This window comes from Carcharodon carcharias, chromosome 19 (genome assembly GCF_017639515.1).
Source record: "Carcharodon carcharias isolate sCarCar2 chromosome 19, sCarCar2.pri, whole genome shotgun sequence".
Lineage (NCBI taxonomy): Eukaryota > Metazoa > Chordata > Chondrichthyes > Lamniformes > Lamnidae > Carcharodon > Carcharodon carcharias.
In genome coordinates this window covers 21,488,093-21,502,060 of record NC_054485.1, presented here as the reverse complement: position 1 = coordinate 21,502,060, position 13,968 = coordinate 21,488,093, and the positions used below count along the sequence as shown (strand labels likewise).

The 13,968-nt window shown below is 41.6% G+C and overlaps 1 protein-coding gene and 1 non-coding gene across 3 annotated transcripts in view; both read right to left on the bottom strand.

Annotated features, from left to right (window-relative positions):
- The window catches only part of LOC121292006 (PR domain zinc finger protein 1-like), a 115,569-nt gene extending 105,606 nt beyond the window's left edge, over positions 1–9,963 (bottom strand). The window contains exons 1-2 of one of the 2 annotated variants that reach the window (XM_041213742.1): positions 9,857–9,922; positions 9,389–9,523 (exon numbers count right to left, since the gene is read on the bottom strand). The gene's annotated coding sequence lies outside the window, so the exon portion shown is untranslated. Of the gene's footprint in view, positions 1–9,388; positions 9,524–9,856 lie in introns of both variants that reach the window. The other variant, XM_041213744.1, reaches the window with a different exon arrangement.
- LOC121292063 lies at positions 7,759–7,877 on the bottom strand. The gene has a single exon (XR_005946183.1). It is a non-coding gene; the product is annotated as a 5S ribosomal RNA (ribosomal RNA).
- Positions 9,964–13,968: the final 4,005 nt, after the last annotated feature.

Sequence of the window (13,968 nt, the reverse complement as noted above, 5' to 3'; positions counted from 1 at the left end):
GAATTTGAATTCAATAAAAATCTAGAATTAGAAGTTTAGTGATGACCCTGAGACCATAAGACCATAAGACATAGGAGCAGAAATTAGGCCATTCGGCCCATCGAGTCTGCTCCACCATTCAATCATGGCTGATAAGTTTCTCAACACCATTCTCCCGCCTTCTCCTCGTAACCTTTGATCCCCTTACCAATCAAGTACCTATCTATCTCGGTCTTAAATACACTTAATGACCTGGCCTCCACAGCCTTCTGTGGCAATGAATTCCATAGATTCACCACTCTCTGGCTAAAGACGTTTCTCCTCATCTCTGTTCTAAAAGGTTTTCCCTTTACTCTGAGGCTGTGCCCTCAGGTCCTAGTCTCTCCTACTAATGGAAACATCTTCCCCATGTCCACTCTATCCAGGCCTTTCAGTATTCTGCAAGTTTCAATCAGATCCCCCCTCATCCTTCTAAACTCCATCAAGTATAGACCCAGAGTCTTCAAACGTTCCCATTGTCAATTGTTGTAAAAAGTAATCTGGTTCACTAATGCCCTTTAGGAAAGGAAATCTGCTGTCCTTACCTGGTCTGGTCTGGCCTGGCCTACATGTGACTGTGGTTGACTCTTAAATGCCCTCTGAACAATGCTGGATGGGCAATAAATGCTGGCCTAGCCAGCGATGCCCACATCCCATGAATGATTTAAAAAATACCTTTGAGCAGGCCGTAGCCTGCAGCCACTGGGAAGTCACCTGCTGCTGCTAATGGGAGCATTGGAGGGGCCTGGGAGGGGATCTGATCTCCAACCCCTGCGGGGGGAGAATGGCGAGATGTAGGGACGAGCTTGGTGGACCAGGGGAAACACTTACCTTCAACCTGAAGATTTCTTTTCACTAGTTTCCCTGAGGCCTGGGATTTACATGCTTCCACAAGTCTTTCCTTCTCTAACCATTTCCCATCATGTTTGATGCATCGTGCTTCAGTTCCAAAATACTGGTTCCCTAGAAGCTTTATCAACAAGGGCTTTGATCAAAATAATGTTGGGGATTCCTGTCAAACAGTAGCTAGCTTGCGCATCCTTCTCTCCAAATGAATTGCAAAATACCCACAAAGTCCCAGCCCAGTCATTAGTGGAGTGATCATCACTTCAGCTCACTGATTTCCAAACCACCATTAGGCTTTCATCTCACTTCGGAAGCCATTTGGTTATCACAACAGAAAAGCCTCTGAGACCACCATCGTCGTTGGGAAGCCAATTCACTCAGGCAAAAGTAAACTGGGCATTAGTGCATAATATTACATGGACTTCCCCTAAACATGATTCAGCTCCAAGTGTGTGTGTAGCATGATACGGCTTATTTACAGCTCCATTCACTCTTTTGATCCTTTCAGACTGGTTGTCGGTGAGAGAGCTCAGAGGTGAAGACAATTCCCCTGGGGCTTTTGCTTCACTTAAAAGATTACTAATCTACTTTCAATATTTCTATGTTTTCTTCTGTGAGAGATGGGGCAGCCAGGGCAAGAAAATCTTAACTGTTTTTAACAAACGTTGCGGCAATTATTTCTCAGGAGGTGAAATGCCCCTGCAATGAAGAAACAGATTCTTAGAGGGTTGCAATTCTAGCGACTGGTGGTCTCAAAAATCCAAAGTATGTGGTCATTCTTCATAGAACCATAAAAATTACAGTGAGGCTATTTGGTTCAGTACCCCAGTGCCAAGTCTAGTCCAATACCTATACTGTCCTAAGGAGAAGTAGGTTGTTCAGCCCTTTGAGTCTGTTCTGCCGTTCAGTTATCTTGTGATTGATCTTTATCTTAACTCCATCTCTTTGCCTTAGTTCCAACACTCTATCAATCTCAGTTTTGACATTTTCAATTGACAGCTGTTCACCCCCAGCTTCAGTGTTTTGGAGAAACCCCAGGTTTCTATTACCAATTGTGTGAAGAAGTGCTTCCAGACATCATGCTCAATGGCCAAGATTTAATTTTAGGGTTATGCTCCCATTTTTTAAAGATTCCCACCAGAGGAAATAGGGCAAACAGAGAAACTATTAACTTCCATAATCATCTTAAACACCTCAATTTTACTATGTGTCTAACCCATGTTGTAACCTGTCCTGGGAGTGTTTGAAGGAACATTGCAGATGGAGTTTTACTTTGTATCTAACCTGTGCTGTACCTGCCCAAAGTGTGTTTGGTTGGACAGTATAGAAGGAGCTTTACTCTGACCCATGCTGTACCTGCTCTGGGAGCAGTTGATGGAAAATTGGAACAGCAAGTGTTGAGGTACTTCACATTATTAAACATAAAAAGTCCCCTAGCTTATAGAAAAACCGAGCTCCACCTTTGCTCGTCACCTTGGGCATTTTGAAATATTGGATCAAATTTATCTTTGATTCGGGTAATTTTATGAGCAATAGACTGAGGATCATATCAGTAATTCTGGCTCACAGTTCACTTCCCGTTAAGATGCTCTCACTGGGTGGAGCTCCATGCCAGAGTGCAAGTTCATTAAATTATCCTGTAAGTCTTTGTCACTACACTGGCACAGTAAGAATATTGTTACTGAGTTCAAGGAATGTTGCTCTTTAAAAATAAAAATACCTACTGCACCATCAGCATGCTGGAACTCTGAGCCAATGGTCTCAATTAAACAGTAGATCTGTTAATCAAATTTCTCTACTCTCTAGTTCAGACATTTCATTCAGCAATCGACTTCCCTGACCCTCTGCTCCTCTCTCTAAGTCTTGTACTTTCAATCTCCTGCCTTAGGAATATGAAAACATAATATTAATTTCCACCCAACAGCACTGATTCTGTTCTTGAATTGTCTGAACCTCTCTTGGTAACTGCAATGTTTAGGCCACAGTTAGAATTTTGAGACAAGTTGTGGAAGCCTTACTTTAGGGAGGATGCCAAGGCCATGAAGAGAGTGCAGTAGATACTCATCGAGGTGATAACTAGAGAGGAAAGGCTTCAGGGCTTCAGTCATGAGGATAGGCCAGAGAAACAAGGTGGGGATGGCGTGGGGATAATGGTGATAACAAATCAGCCAGCTGTTTTACCTCTCATCCTGTTGACTTCCCCATTGTGGAAATGACAAACTCTTTTTTTATTCTTTCATGGGATGTGGGTGTCGCTGGCTAGGAAAGCATTTATTGCCCACCCTTAATTGCCTTTGAGAACTGAGTGGCTTGCTAGGCCATTTAGGAGTCAACCACATTGCTCTGGGTCTGGAGTCACATGTAGGCCAGACCAGGTAAGGACAGCCGATTTCCATTAGTGAACCAGGTGAGTCTTAACAACAATGGTTTCATGGTCATCACTAGACTTTTAATTCCAGATTTTTTTAAAAAATTGAATTCAAATTTCATCAGCCAGGATTTGAAGCTGGATCCCCAGAGCTTTTCATTGCTCTGTGTCGCTGGATTAATAGTCCAGTGACAATACCACTATGCTACTACCTCCACCATAGTACCATTGAATGTCAAGGGGTGATGGTTAGATTTTCTTTTGTTGGAGATGGTCGTTAGCCGGCACTTGTATGGTGCAAAGCTTGGATATTGTCCAGGTCTTGCTGAATTTGGACATGAACTGCTTCAGTATCTGAGGAGTGATGAATGGTGCTGAACATCGTGCAATCATCAGTGAACATCCCATCTCTAAACTCATGATGGAAGGAAGGTCATTGATGAAGCAGCTGAAGGCCGGCCAGCCTAGGAAACTACCCTGAGGATCTTGGGGGAGTCTCCAGATGAACTGTGAATCATCCAGTTTTGCCCCATGATTCAGGTTCAAATTACACCCGAGGACTCTGTTCATGACTACAAAAAAGTTTAACAGAAGATTGGGTTGAGGTTTTGGTCAACTCAAAAGGAAAAAGGTTAGGGTCACTTGTTGGTGAATGGGTAACTGGAGGTCATAATTTTAAGACAACGCTGAGAGAATACAGGACACAGCTGGGGAATTTATTTTTGTTACACAGAGAGTTTAATATGTAGGAAGTTCTACTAGACGCAATGCTGGGAGCAGAATTCATGAGAACTTTTAAAAGGGAAGAGATATTTGAAAGAGAATGATTTTAAAATGTATGGGAGAAAGACAGAGGAATGGAACTAAGTGCCAATGAGCCAGCACAGGGTTGGCGAGTCAAAGGGGTAAAGGCCAGGAGAATGGATTGTTCTTTCTGAGAAATTATGATTAGCCAAATGGCATGTGTCTATGTTGTAAAACTCTTTGGGCAGGATTTTTAGTTCAGTAGCTGCCCACAATCGGTGCGCCCAGGAGCAGCTGGGGAAAGGACCCCCAACCGCGATCGGCCCCTGACCGCAATTTCATTCTAGCTGGCCAATTAACACCCAGCTAGAGTGAAGAGGGCGCTGAGAAGCTCCACGCTGCTGGAGTTGGGGCAGGAGGAGGGCGAGCGCTGAAGTCAGCGTGGGCACTGGGGAGCGTGGAGTGAAAGCTCCTTGAAGGCAGAGAGCTGCCTCAGGGAGCTGAAGAACTTAAATGCAATAAAAAAAGAATTCCCCCAAAAAATGCCCACACATCAAAATCAGTCACCTGTACTTATGCAAGATAAAAATTCTGTACAAACATTTCTTTTTCATTTGATAATGGAAACCTCATCCCGCCCTTGGCTGAGGCTTCCTGAAAAATGCAAAGGCCGCCTGGCCGATTCCCACACCTGTAACATTTGGCGGGCTACAAGAAATTCCGTTAATTACAACTTTAATGGCCTTAATAGGCCTCTTAATTGTCGGCGGGTGCACTTCCGACTCTCGCGCATTCCCCCGACCGAAATATTGTGCGAGTGCGCGCAGACGTCAGGATGCTCGCCCATGTCACCATACGTTATTTCATGCTCAAGCGGGTCAGGCATGCACCCACATGCCGGACGAAAAATTCTGCCCTTTGATTCTATGCTGGTAAAATTTGTCAGGTGCTAGCACAAGGCAGGCTGTTGAGTCTCGACTGCCTGTTTCACATTCCACCCAATTTTATTTTCTGTTGCCTCCTATTCTTTGGATGTTTGAATATAACAGGCACTGATTTTTTTGAATCTTAGTCCCCAAGGAGTGCATTTGCTTCATGTTGTTTTGCATGATGATGCTGTCATGATGCTGTATGGTGCCAGGAGACTGAGTGACAGCAACTTCAATGCCAATCATATTAATCCCAATGAAATCTGAATAAGTGGGTGACAAGCAGGTCCCAATCAATAGGAATTTGAGGCATTGGGTATATCATGTTCATAGGAGTCCAACATCCACAGGCCAAATTTTGTTGACTATCAATTCAACTTCAAAATCTGCTGTAAATTATAATCAAATGAAATTTAGGAAACAGGGATTTGTAATATTCATCAATTAATAAATTATTATTATAAGTGTCAGTTCTGGCTCAGTTGATGGTAAGGGAATGGGACAATTTAATGGCACTTGAAGAGAGTCTGTATGAGCTCAGTGGACCAAATGGCCTCCTTCTATGTAATCATTCTATGATTCATTTATTGCAATGTTTCTGTTAAAACAGCTTTTGGAGAAACTCACTACAAATATGCCCAGCCTTATATCACATAGTATAATTTCTAAACTACCGGACTTACATTGAAATATTTTTTAGCTTCTCAAATTCAATAGTTAAAAAGATTGGATCAAAGAAAGCAGAAACATTAATCCCACATACTAAGTGAGGCATACAAACAGAGCACCAAAGTATTGCGGATTATGGTCTCCTCGGCCGAATTCTCCAGCCCCTCACGCCGGTGAGATCTTCTGGTCCCGCCAATGTGAACGGAGGTTTCGGACGAATTTTAGGACAGCAGGATTTTCCGTGCTCACTGAAGTCAATGGAGTTTAGAATGGCTCGCCGCATCTTACAGCCCCATCCCCACCCCAACGTAACAGTAAATTTCCGCCCTTCAATAGCCTTCTGGTCCTGCCAATGGGGGGGGGGGGGGGGGGGGGGGGGGGGGGGGGGCCTGGAAAATTCCAGCCCTCTTCTACTCAAATGATATGTTAAACCAAGATGCTGTATGCCCTCTCTGGTGGATGTTAAGATCCCACGATATTTTTTTTTTAAAGAAGAGCAGGAGAGTTCTCCCCAGTGACCCGAACAATATTTATCCCCCTGTCAACATTGCTAAACAGATTATCTGGTCATTTGTCTCATTGCTGTTTGTGGGACCATGCTGCACACAAATTGGTTGCCCCATTTCACTATGTTACTATACTTCAAAAGTACTTAATTAGCTATGAAGCACTTTGGTACATGCTGATATCCTTAAACAGTGCTAGGTTATAATCTGCTCAAACTCATTCATTCCCTGGATTTTAACACTGTTTACCTGCCTTAATTGTTAGTTCCTTTCACAATATACTGACTTTTAAGTGAAGTGGCACTAATCCTCCATTTGTTGCTTTATCTAATATCGCCTATGACTTTTTTCACTCAATGTTCTATACTATCACTTAGGTTTCTCCAATTAAAACATTATAAATGATTAATTAAGTTGTACAGCCTATAAATGACTTGCAATTGTAAATCACCTGATCATGTACCTCAAAAACATCTTGAAATGTTTCACACACAAAGAATTACTTTGATGTGATGTGGCTGGAACACAAGGAAATCAGGAGTTGGTTGGCACATATCAAAATGCTGCAAACAGCAATATAATGAATGATGATTTGATCTATATTTGGTCATGTTGGTTGAGAGGAATAATTGCCAAAACAAAAAGAAAGCCTTTTGCTCCCCTTCAATACAGATGTGAGACACAAACCATTGGACTGGCAAATGGGAATTCAGTTTTACATCTTATCAAAGGGCAGCATTTCCAACATTGTATAAGACAGGGGAAGCAATGGTGGTATTGTCACTGGATTGCTAGTAATCCAGAGACCCAGGGTAATGCTCTGGGGACCCAGGCTCAAATCCTGCCATGGCGGATGGTGGAATTTGAATTTAATAAAAATGTGGAATTAAAAGTCTAATGATGACCATGAAACCGTTGTTATAAAAACTCATCTGGTTCACTAATACCCTTTAAGGAAGGAAATCTGTTGTCCTTACCTGGTTTGGCTGACATGTGACTCCAGACCCACAGCAATGTGGTTGACTCTTAAATGCCCTCTGAGCAAGGGCAATAAATGCTGGCTGGCCTAGCCAGCGACATCCACATCCCGTGAACAAATAAAGTGTATTTTGTAGCAATTGAATTCCCCACATCTTTACCCACAGTGACTTACAGCAGGGGTTGGGTGATATACTCCTGATAGCCAGATTTTTCTTTTGGCATATATACCTCTCGACCAACATCACCAAACATAGATCAAATCATCATTCATTATATTACTGTTTGCAGCATTTTGATATGTGGAAACCAACTCCCGATTTCCTTCTGTACCAGCCACATCACATCAAAATAATTCTTTGCGTATGAAACACTAAGGTATTTTTGAGGTACATGATCAGTCGATTTACAAATGCAGGTTTGTCGTATAGGCAGTGCAATTTAATTGATCATGTACAATGTGAAAGATTACAGGTATAAACCTCCAGATTCCACCCTCCTCCTGTGTCAGTAAGCATCTCTTCACATATTTTCCATTAACTTTATAACACTGCTGCAGTGTTACCTTAGACCCAGTTTCAGTGGGGTGAAATTTGTCTTGGGCAGCAGCACTGATTGATGGCAAATCAATCACCCCATTTTATCCTTTGTCAAATTTTCTTTTCCATTGAGAATTGAGCAGAGTGCTAAAAGGGGGCTAAGCCTACTACACCTGGTATTCCCAGGCGGTCTCCCATCCAAGTACTAACCAGGCCTGAGTCTGCTTAGCTTCCGAGATCAGATGAGATGGGGTGTTTTCAGACTAGTATGGCCGTAACTCTTCTGAGTATAAACATGTTTCCATCTGTTTCAAATGAAGTTACATTGTTTCATAATTTGCCATTATGAGATTTGAACTCTTGATCTTGGAGTTAACAAATCCAATACCATAACCACTTGGCTATTTAGGCCAAGCCTAATATGGCCGTAGGCTAAGCATCTCTTCATATGTACTAAAATAACCATCCAATCACTACCCTCCCACCTGTACATACTTAACCTCAATTGATACTATTAACAAGGGTTGATCAGAAAGTGGGTCAGTAATTGAAGTTTTCTTCAATTGAAAGAAGAATTTAAGGCTAAAGGTATTTTTATAAGTAGATTGACATAGCAGATATATTGTCTTGTCAGTAAATATGGTAAAGTTTTGTAAATATCAGGCTCCATTTTTATGTAGTTACAAGAAATGTTCCCTGCACTGACAGTAGTTGACCTCAAGATGTGCCCATTCACAGCAATTTGACTTTAGGGCTTTAAAGGAACAGGCCCCTATGAAACATGTTAGTAGCTTTAGCAGCAGAATAATACATTGCGTAGGACACATCTATCCTGATAACCCAGCAATGCATCCCACCTGCCATGACCCATCGTCTCATTTCGCAGAATTAGAAAAGGATTTCCACAATTACTGTTAATTTTAACTGAACAGAGTGAAATATGACAGAAACCAGTCATCATGGGGCAATCATATTACACTATATTTAAACAGGAGGATGACCATGTATAGATCTGATAATCTTTTAAATGAAAACCAAATCAACAAAATTGGGATAAATCAGGAACAGCCCCTAATTCAGGTCAGCTATAAAACCAAGAACAAAGTTTAAAGGAAACTTACAAACTTTAAATCAAAATGTGATTAAAGGGATCAACAAAACACCCCAGTCCCCGCGGTGCCCACCGAGCACGGAAGGCCTATGTATAGATCTGATACTCTTTCGAGTACAAACCTGTTTCCATCTGTTTTAGATGAAGTCACATTGTTCCATAGTTTGCCATTGTGAGATTTGAACTCTTGATCTTGGGGTTACAAACCCAGTACCATAACCACTTGGCTATTTAGGCCAAGCGTATAGATCTGATACTCTTTCGAGTACAAACCTGTTTCCATCTGTTTCAGATGAAGTTACATGTTTCACAGTTTGCCATTGTGAGATTTGAACTCTTGATCTGGGGGTTACAAACCCAGTACCATAACCACTTGGCTATTTAGGCCAAGCGTATAGATCTGATGGCGCACTCATCACAAAGGTTGCGTAACTGGGTATAATTTAATGAACAGATTGCTGGGAGCGATGAAAACTGTCAAAAGATAAACAAGATTTTCCCAATATGTCCAAATCACATATCAGTGTGAGAAGCCACCAACAGACTCTCTGTCTTGCTTGAATCATCCCTGAAGAATTTACTAAAACTACCAATATTTTCCGTTCTTAATCTCAGACTTCGAGGGCTGGGGTATTTTGCTTTCATTTTATTTTATTTTGGTTCATTGCTAAACAACTGACTTTTTAAATGTACCGCCAGAATCCTTCTCATTCACTCGGTTCCGTTAGGTTTCGTGACTATGCCGAGCAGTGGGTAATGTTAGCTGAACTCTCAGCGGGCTTAGAAACATCGCGGGGAACTGCAAGTGTGTCCGACTGTTACAGTGGAGAACGAGCAAATCAAACCATTAATCATAATAAAACACAGGGGCCGCTTATGACTCAATAAGAAAAAAGATCTTATAAAATACATCAAATTCAAAATGAAACACTACGCATTAAATAAAAGATATAAAACAGCTCAATTAAAAAAGCAATCGTTCATTGATGCAAATTAAACTTTTAGAGAGACTTGTTCGTGATATGTTTAAAAGTTTGAGATTTAAATAATAATCCATTAATTTAAGCTTTTTTTCTAAATTATGCGATGTATTCTATGCATAGAAATACAAAAATTGGGAGGATTAGAAAAGGTCATTTTAAACTTACCTCCAATTTCGAGCTGGATCTTGGAATTCCTGGTACAGGAGTTCAGAATGGGTGTTTGTTGACTGTAAAAGGGGGAACAGTGTCTAAATATAAACAAGCCGGATTGTTGTGGGTGTGCAAATGGCAAAGCACAGTTAGGAACTAGTTTTCGTTTCGTCAGACCTCCAAAACAACAGGAGCCTAGAGCGTTTGGTTTAGCAGCAGATCCTTCGCTCTCCCTGACAGCCTCTGACTCAGGTGCACGACCGGCCCACTTTCAGGTTAACTCTTGGTCAATTTTGGGAAAGGGCTGCTCACCTGCCTCAGCCCGAAACTCGTCAAAGCCTGGAGTAAAATCCCGCCACAACACCCAACTCCCCTCCCCATTCATCTCAATGCAGTTTACTTTCAGCCAGTCAAGCTGAGGGTCTTTCCTGTTAGTGGTGGTCAAACATTAGACGGTCAAAATCATGAAAGGTTTTACAAGGGTAAACGGTCGGTAACTAGAATACCACAGATTTAAGGCGATTGATGAAAGAATCATAAGTGACATGAGGGAAACTTTTTTTGACGCAGCCAGTGGTCGCATTCTAGGAAGTACTGCCTGAAAAAGGTGTCACATTCAGTAGTAACTTTCAAAGAGAATTGTATAAGTAACTAAATAAAATTTAAATGACAGGGCTACGTGGAAAGAGCAAGGGAGTGAGGTAATTAATAGCTGTACAATGCAGCTAGCACAGGCACAATGCGCCAACTTGCCTCATTCATACTACGAAAAGGGGAGGCTGAAAGGAGACTGATAAAGATGTTTAAAATTATTAAGTGGCTTGAAAGGCTAAATGCACAGATGTTTCCACATGTTAAAGAGTCCAACACTACAGGCCATTAGCCACAGAATCTCAGTGCAGAAGAAGCCAATCCAGTCTGTACCTACACGTGAGAAACACCTGACCTACTTACATAATCCCATTTATCAGCAATTGGCCCATTGCCTTGAATGTTATGACATGGCAACCAAGGCAGTGCATTTGGGACCATCACCACCCTCTGGGTAAAAAAGTTTTCCCTCACATCCCCCCCTAAACCTCCTACCCCTCACCTTGAACTTATGCCCACTTGTGACTGACCCTTCAACTAAGGCGAATAGCTGTTCCCTATCCACCCTGTCCACACCCCTCATTATCTTGTACACCTCGATCAGGTCGCCACTCAGTCTTCTCTAATATATAACAATCAAAAATAAATCCAACAAGGGATTCAGGAGAGTTGGCTTTACCCTGAGAATGGTCAAGATGTGAAACTTCCTTGTACATGAAGTGGTTGAGGCAAATAGCATAGATACGTTTTAGGGAAAACTAGATAAGCACATAAATGAGAAAGAATTAAAAGAATACGCTGATAGGGCGGCATGTGGCCTTTGTGGAGCATTAACACTGGAACAGAATAATTGTTCTGAAAGGGCTATTTTGGTCCTGTAATTTCTATGTGACAGATAGTTTCAGAAGGATCCAGAGTATGTATCTCAGTCACGCCACTGTGGGAATATATTTTGCCTATCTCTCCACAGGTATGTTTCACCTGTGGTTGACAGTCATTCCCATCCAAACCTGTGGCTGAGCCCAATGGCTGGTTTCAGGCATGAACTGAATTCAAATGGCTGGTTGTAGCATCTGAGGCTGGCTCTGTCCTTTAGGTCAAGGAGGAGTGGGTACAACTCCCCCCCTTCACCCCCACCAAACACTTGAATTCATGATCCAGCATACCGCTCTGGAAGGGCACATTGCTACAAGTTTCATCACTTAAATTTCTGCCTCCAGCTGCCAGATGCTCTTGCCATTAGTCACCTGATACGTCCATTCTCATGATGCCCCATCATCCCACACAAACTGGAAAGCAAACTGAACCTTTATTACTCAATTGGATGCTACCCAATTTCCAGTCAAACTTTTTCTTCCCCATCTTCAATATTTTTATAACTAGTAAACAGAAATGTTCAAAGTAAATGAAATGGAAATCTAAGCACCCCGCTTCTGTAACTTAATCAGGGAATAAATGCCAGTGACACCGACCTCAATTGTTTTAATACTCCTGTGATATTTCACCTGGGTTGCTTGCAGCACTGTTCAGGGAAAACAAATAGAAGGGATTGTATTTATTGAGCACCTTCAGGAACTTAAGGATGTCCATAGTGCTTTCCAGCCAAATGAATTACCTTTTCAACTATAGTCACTGTTATAATGCATGAAACATAGCAAGCTCCTACAAGCAGCAACATGATAACGATCTCATAATTTCTTTTAGTGATATTGGTTAAGAGATAACTATTTACCTTGGAGAACTTCTCTACTCTTCTTCAAAATAGTGGGATCTTTTATATCTACCTGGGAGGACAGATGGGACAACACAGTTTAATGTCCTGTCTGAAAGTCAGAAGCTCTGTCATTGTAGCACTCCCTTAGTACTATGTCAGCCTGGATCATGTGCTGAAGTCTCTGGAGTGGAATTTGAACTGACTCAAAGGGAAATTAAACTTTAATTTGTGGAGGATTCAAGACCATCCTGGAAAGTTGATACCCCTCCTGCGGGGTAGGATATTCTCCAAGTGATAGGTCTGAAGACAACCAGTGGAATTCTAGAGACCTGGCTAAAATTCCTCCTTTCAGCCAACACTATTAAAACAGCTTAACTGGTTATTCACCTTAGTGCTGCTTAATCTTAGCACCTGTATAACTGTGAAGTCTAAAAATGACTTATCTCGAAGACCAATTCCAATCCAGGGTCTGATCTCTGGAGAACAATCACTGCCTCATGCTATCTCCATTTGATATAAATTGAGTGTAAATCCAAAGTGCTCAGAATGGGAGGGTGTCTGTTAATTGAAATATTTGGAGAGTGGGGATTCTTCTCTGCCCCTTCCATGCTCACTAAACGCTTAGCTTTTAACTGTTGGTACCTGCATGCTCAGAACTCCCCCTGGCTAGGACAATTGGAGTTCCAGATGGATATGTACAAGGGCCCCTGCCTAGTTTGAACTCATACAACAACTATCTCTATCAGACAGTACATATACATTTTTCTCCATACATAACAATAGTAATGGCACTTCAGAGTCACCCATTCTGTGAGAAACACTTTGAAATATTTCTGTGAGACTCAAATCGATGTTATATAAAGATAAGTTTCTTTCACAAACACTGGTTTGTATAAATTTGATTTCATTGTGATAAAACTCAGTTTCAACATAGTGAGTCAGAAGATAATAATTGGATCTTGTTTGTGAAAACATAATTAAACATCCGTTTTATCCTTCACTGTCATATCGTAAACACTGTAGTGTATACTACCTACTCTGCAGCAATTCACCAAGGTTACTGGAATAGCACCAGACAGATTCAGAACTTTCACAACCTAGAAAGGCAAAAGGATCAAAACCATGGGAACACCATCACTTCCAAGTCTCACACCATCCTGGCTTGGATACATACTGGCTCTTCTTTCATTGCCATTGGGCCTAAATCCTGGAACCCCACTTAACAACACTGTTGGAGCACTTTCATCACAATGACTGCAGCAGCTGGTGGCCCACCACCACCTTCTCTAGGGGCAACTATAGATGGATAATAGATTCCAACCTTGCCAGTGATGTCCACATCCCAAGAACGAACTAAGAACACAGGAATAACATGGGTGAAGTTCTTCTCAGCTTGTCCCACTCTCTCACCATCACTTTAGCAAAAGTTGAGCGGAATGCTCAATTAAGTAAGTTACAGTGGAAGAGCTTCTGAGGAATTTCACCCTTCGGGTTTCTCAGGAGATCATTACATAGAATGTACAGCACAAGAATACATCATTTGGCGCAACAGGTCCATGTCAGTGCTCATGATCCACATGAGCCTTCTCTCATCTTTTCATCTAACCCTATCAGTACATCCTTCTATTCCTTTCTCCCTCATGTGCTTATCTAGCTTCCCTTAAATGCATCTATGCTATCTGCCTCAATTATTCCATGTGATAACAAGTTCCACATTCTAATAACTCTCTTAGTAAAGGATTTTCTCATGAATTCACTATTGGATTCATTGGTGCACATTTCATATTTATGGCCTTTAAATCCCACCTGAATGGAAATATTT